Raw genomic sequence first — 6,930 nt, forward strand, 5'->3', positions numbered from 1 at the left:
TATATATATATATATGTATATATATGTGTATATATGTGTATATGTGTATATATGTGTATATATATGTGTGTGTATATATATATATATGTATATATTTATGTGTGTGTATGTATATATTTATGTGTGTGTGTATAACTCAAAAATCGAAAAGGATTTCGTAAAGAGAAATCTTAATATATATCTCATCATATTGCAAGGACATCATTTTTATAGACAAAATTATGCCAAACCCTCTATTTTCCACATAAAATCTGACTATGTAGTCTTTAATGTCAAGTGTTGCTACCTTTATTTACTACTAATTGTAACTAATTGTGATATACTTCATTCTTATGCATTAACGAACATCTCAAATTCATACTGATGTCAAAATTAATTCACAACTATACTCAAATCTTATCCCAAGAGACTTTGAGCCTATGATCACTTATCAAGTTCTAATTTCTTGAATCTTCAACAAGCAACCACACATTAAGTTCAAGAGTCTTAAAATTACTAATGAATCATGTTTATCCCTTGATACAACCATCCATTAGGTACTCAATTTCAATTTTAGGTTCAAGTCATATATTTCAATACATCAAGAACCACAAATCAAGCATTAAACATGGAAATTGAATAATAGCATGAATTAGAAAAACATATATCATTAACAACATGAAATTACACAAGAGTTTCATGTTTTACAACTAATCTCAACAAATAAGAATAGTCATCCATGGTAGAGAACTTAGGGTTCTACAAATTGAAGAGACATGGAAGAAATGAAAACCAAAGAGAAGATGTAAGTTCTCTCCCAAGGTTCTTCGCAGCTAGTCCATGTTCCAATTGTGCCTCCCATTTGAATCAACACCTCAAATTCATAGACCATCTTTCTCTTCGATATTCTTCAATTTATAGGCTTCAAGAAAATGTCAATTAGATAATACTTTGCTTTGATCTTGAGATCTCTTCTTGTACGAACTTTCTGGCTCAAATTTTGATAAAGAGAATATTTTGTGAATGTCTTCTTGGTCTCTAACGTCCACTTCTTATTTGTATAGGATGAAGTAGGTGGATACTTGACATAGGTAATCTGCACATAGTAGAGTAGATATGCATGTAGACAAATATGTATTGATGTGTTTACTAAAGTTTTTCTCAAGGTATTTAGTTTTCACAAAGCTTTTTCATAAACAATTTATCTTTTAGTTATATCATATGCTCATTTCACCCCATGTTAAAGACATTCTAAGCTTGTGTTTTACTTTTCAATTTAATTTCCATTTTACTTCAAAAGTATTAATGTTATATCTTCTCTTATATTTATCTTGATCCTGATTTAAAGTGTAGTAGCTGATAATATAAATCTTGTAAATATTTAAAATGACTTTTGTAATGTTTTTGTTAACTTATTTTATATAACTTTCTTTCAACTTTGTCAACATAAATATAAGAATCACGACCTCTTTTATGTTACCAATAAGGAGCATTGGTAAAACTTGAAGAATTGTTTTGATGATGCTGCAAGAAGTATTATTTAAAGAGAACATTTGATTTATTTAAAAAGCAACTTGTAGAGTTTGGATGTAGTAGGAAAATCTTAAACTTTGTATTTTTAATTGGAATAATCGATTATGGACAAGCTATAATCGATTATCACTTACATTTTTACCTGCAATAATCGATTATCAAAGAGCAATAATCGATTATCACAAGTTATACAGGAATAATCGATTATTACTTCATATAATCGATTATCACTTTTTGAAAAACCTGTAACGGACTTGAATAATCGATTATCACTTACAATAATCGATTATTTGTGGCAGTTGGGACTTGACCTTTGATATTCAGAGCAGCTGCCTATATATTGGGTTTTTGTGAAGTTCAGANGTAACGTTCTTGAACTGAGAAGCTTAGTAGAACACTGTTTGTCAGAGGAAAGTTCTCAGAAGCTTTGTTCAAGGTTCCCTTGCTTGGTCTCGTGAAAGGAGAGGCTCGCGTATCGTGTGTCGATAGTCGGAGCAGACTCTCTTTGAGTTAGCAAGGTGCTCTGCCTGGTCTCGTGAAAGGAGAAGCTCGCGAATCGTTGGTCGATTGCCGGAGCGGTTCTCTTCGAGTTGGTAGAGTGTGCTCTGCCTGGTCTTGTGAAAGGAGAAGCTCGCGAATCGTTGGTCGATTGCCGGAGCGGTTCTCTTCAAGTTGGTAGAGTGGTTCTTTTCATTCTATATTCTGTTCTTTATCTTGTAATTTGTAAAACTGTTTTTTAGTGGAACTGTTAATCACTTTTGTAGTGATTAACGACTGGACGTAGATTCTGTTGAATCGAACCAGTATAAAAATATTTGTGTGATTTTTCTGTTCCCTACTCTTATTTTACTTAACGCACATCAACTGTTTGATTAATTTTCTGAAAGAAATTTTTTTTTATAAAAAAAGGCTAAAATCGTTTCAACTGTGACCTAATACGCTTTACGTTCTCTGTGTTTTAATCCGCTGCGCTAAACTCTTTTAAAAATTAACCCCTACGATACCAACATTTTATACCAAATAAAAGTTGAATTTATTCAATTTCTATTGAAAATAACTTTTTAAAAATCTTGATTAATATATATATATATATATATATATATATATATATATATATATATATATATATATATATATATATATATATACTCTTAATTTTTCTTATCTAAAAATTGTATCATACATTAAAAATAATAAACTATATATTATATAAAAAAAATTGGTTTAATTTTTTTTTTATAAATATTGATTTTGTTATATAGTCCTTAGATAGAGAAGGGTTAAGGTTGATTTCTTTACAAAATCTTAATAAGACAAAGTTATGTTTGGCTTGGGATTTTGTAATTCCAAAGCTTAATTTGAACTACTTTGATGCACAAGGTTTTTAAAAATAGACATACTATATATATTAGCCTCTTACAAGTTGTCAATATAGGTCAAATTTTACAGCAGAAATTGATATTATCTTGAATAATATTGCATGGGTGTTAAGTAAAAGGGATGTTATCAACTTTTAGAATGATGTTCAGTGCCTTAACATTCCACGTCTTTCAACTTGGCTATGGATTCCAAACAAATTCTCCTTTTTAGACCCTTTATTTTGTTTTTATTTTTTATTTTAAGAAATCTCACACTGATTATAAATTAAGCCAAATTACAAAAGGAAATAAAATGTCTCTTACTGGGTTGAGTTAATCTGGTATCGCATCCTAATATGAAGTCATCCATAGCCTATTTTAATTAAGATTTGCTTAATTAATTCTACTTTACTATTATTAATATTGGGTGGGGCATTTGATTTATGAGAAAAATTTAGATTATACATATGATAAGACAGAATGTAGAGTTGTCATTTTAACTTTTAGTGCATGGGCTCATTTTGATTCTCACTAAAAACTAAACTAAGTTCTAAAAGTTCCACTTCCTAAAGTTCACATAAAATGGATTAAGATAGGGTTAGAGTAATATTGATCTCTCAAAATTAAATTAGTTTATTTTAGTACATTTTTAATTATTCTTTCCATTTGTTTTGTCATCTTTCTCCAACTCTTTCTAAATATCTTTATGCAATATTGAATATCCAATTAAAAAAATAGTTTAAGAATTTTATTGTATAAGATAGGTTTTTTATCATCTAATAAAAAAATAGTTTTTTAATATCTAATAAAAAATAAGTAATATTTTATAGAAATTAGTGTAATAATTATTTTATACAGTTTGAGAAAGGAAAGTTAATTTATATTTGCTTCTAATATATTATTCCTAAAGAATATATAAATATTAGTTTTATAAAAATTTATTGAAAATATAATATATGTTTGGTTTGTTTAAATTTAAAAATAAAGCAATTTTGAAAGAAAAAAATATTCAATATAATTCAGTTTTTTATAAATAAAAGAGTTATTTATAATTAGATACAATTGTAAAAGATTATTTTCTTTTAATTATTTCATGTTTAAAATTTTTTTATGAATTTATTTTAATAAAAATATTTTAAAAAATTATATATAAATGAACTTTTAACTTATTTTTAGTTTTGACATTTAAAATATTATAAACTCATTTTAGTTAAAAGAATTGATTTTTCGCAAAAGAATCATCAATAAGAAAACACAAATAAGTTATTATTTTTTATAAAATAGTGCTAATGTAACATAAACATTTTCGTATATCAAAATTGAATAAAAATACACTCAATTTTATAAAATTAAAAAAATAAGAAAGATGTTTGCATAATTTCATTCAAGAACACATAACTAGCATATATATGATTAAGTTATAGTAACAATTAAGCTAATATGTTAATTTAATTAAAAAAACTGATTATTAGAATATATTATTAGGAATAAAATAGTCATCATGTTAAAAGAAGGCTTATGGGTTGACCCTAGTATATATGACTTTTTAACCTTGTGAGCTTGAGCGTTGCTCCCTGCACCATCACAAACTGCTCCTAACACCTCCCCATTCCTGTTTTGTCCTTCCGTAAAAAAAGATGTTACACGGATGTGAGTATCCGTCAGCGGATGTCAACATCTGTTAAAGGTAAAATGGAAATTCAACACAACATATTACATACCCAGGCGCAATTTAAAGGGTGCTTTTCCCACATTTGAGCCAAATATTTTCCCATCCATTTGCAACTTGCCAATAAATTTAACACTGCATGTAATAAAACAATAATTTTTTGTTAAAATAAAGTATATAAAAATAGTTAGCAAACAGTACATAACCCTAAAAGTGAAACAGAAGGCACAGAAACCCACCCCTAAATTTCCAATCTTCAATATCTAAAGCATAGAAGGGGTAATTAGAAATGACTCCACAGGAGCAAAGTTCACCTCAAAATCAAGCAAGACTCAACAATTACACATCCTATATAGTTGAATTCCAATTGTGGTATTTCTAGTAGAACTTTTTAGTTTGGTACTACATATTTATGTACTATTTAAATAGATAATCATTGCCAGTAAAAACAAAAGCCTAGTGGAATGAAACTGATTCTAGTTAGTCGACAGTTCTTACTCGTTATTGGACAATTTCCCTCATTTTCATCCTTTGCATGAGAAACATCACTCTGGCTAAACCCACATTCGTCGACGGATGTCGGATATCTGTTGAAGGCCAAACAGATATTCCACATCCATTTTGGCCTTCATGGGCTCTATTCAGGCGAAAAACAAACAACTCAATATACAGAGAATGAACAACAAAAACATAACACAGATTCAAACAATAATACACCCTAACATGCAAACAAAGCTAGAAACCTAGAAAAGAGTAGTCAAGAAAACCATCCTAGGATGGAGACAAAAACAAGCCGCAACGAAACCAGGATCTGTGCTCCTCCACGCCACGAATCAACAGCTCCACACCATGAATCAACAACAACAATTGAAACCCAAAAGGTGGAACAATCAACGAAAAAGAAAGAAATGGAAGGAAGAATAGAGGAACTCAAACGGAAATAGGGAAGAGGAGAGAATATGTGAGATGAGATATGGGGGTGGGGGTGTAGCTGTTGTGCTTAGTGAATATGAAAGAGGTAAAATTAGGGTTTGGGAAATAAATTAAAAATTTGTGATAAAAGTAAAAAAGTTTTAACCTTTAACCTAAGGATAATTTTGGAAATAAATGAATTTGAGGAGGTGCAGGGAGCATACCATGGTGATGGAGGGAGCAACGTTTTGTGAGCTTTTGTAATAAAAGATTTTTTTGGTCCTATAGATTTTTTTTTGCCTTAACCCATATGGACTAGAGCCAAGTCTTATAAGATGGATTAATTTGACAAGTCTAGCAGAATGTATTAAGGAGATATTGTTTTTATTTTTTTTATTTATTTTATTAGTAATGTTACACTAGTGAAAAAATTGTTGTTTAACGTCACCCCATAGACGTCGGTTAGAGGTTCCACTGACGTAAAATGATGACTGGTGGCAAGTTCGTAAATAAGTCGGGCATATAGACGTTGGGGACAGATCTACCCGACGTCTAAAACATTATAGACGTCTATGAAACTCCACACAAACGTCTAAAGGTCTTCAAGGTAGGTGAATAGTCGCCATATCGACGTCGAATAAGACTACAACGATGTCTATAGTCGAGTATACACGTCGCGTTGACACCACCCGACGGTTATAGGTCTGCCAGGTTGTTGAACAGTCGCCATATAGACGTCGGGTGGCTTCAAACAGATGTCTATAACCTGACAGGTAGTTGAGTGTCATTAATGTTCCGCCATATAGACGTCAGCGTGCCCTGCTAGCTGACGTCTATAGCCTGACAATTAGGTGAACTGTAATAATTATTTCGCTATATAGACGTCGGCTACCAACTAACTAATGTCTATAGGACTGCAGAGTTCAATTAGACGTCAGTTTCAGAAGTAACTGACGTTTATAATCCGCGCTAATATTAATATTTAAATCATAAAGACGTCAAATTAGTGAGAGCACCAACGTCTATAACATTATAGACGTCGGGTGTCAAAACTGAATCGATGTCTATAGTACCTTATACTGTGGAACGCGAACTCGCAAGCAGTAACCACTATTCATCATCTTCTTCCTCAAGCTTTTCTCCGCTGCGGCATTAATTTTGAGGTTCTTTTTCTCTGTTTTGGACCGTTTAAATGTAGTTTTGCTCCGATTAAATTAGTCTTTGATGAAAAATCTTTCATTTGAACCGATTAAAATTAGATTTGGTTGCGTTTTGTTGTAGTTTCTGACATCTTGTTGGGTTGCGTTTTGGACCATTTTTGGCATGCGTTTCTGACCAATTATTGGGTGTGCACTCCTTCATTTCTCTCCATTGCTAATTTAATCTTCTAAAAAGGTTAGCTTCTTTGTTGAAAACTTAATTTGTATGTATATTATTGGCTTTTGTGTATGCATGTTATTGACTTTTGTGTATGCATGC

This window comes from Vigna radiata, chromosome 10 (genome assembly GCF_000741045.1).
Source record: "Vigna radiata var. radiata cultivar VC1973A chromosome 10, Vradiata_ver6, whole genome shotgun sequence".
NCBI lineage: Eukaryota > Viridiplantae > Streptophyta > Magnoliopsida > Fabales > Fabaceae > Vigna > Vigna radiata.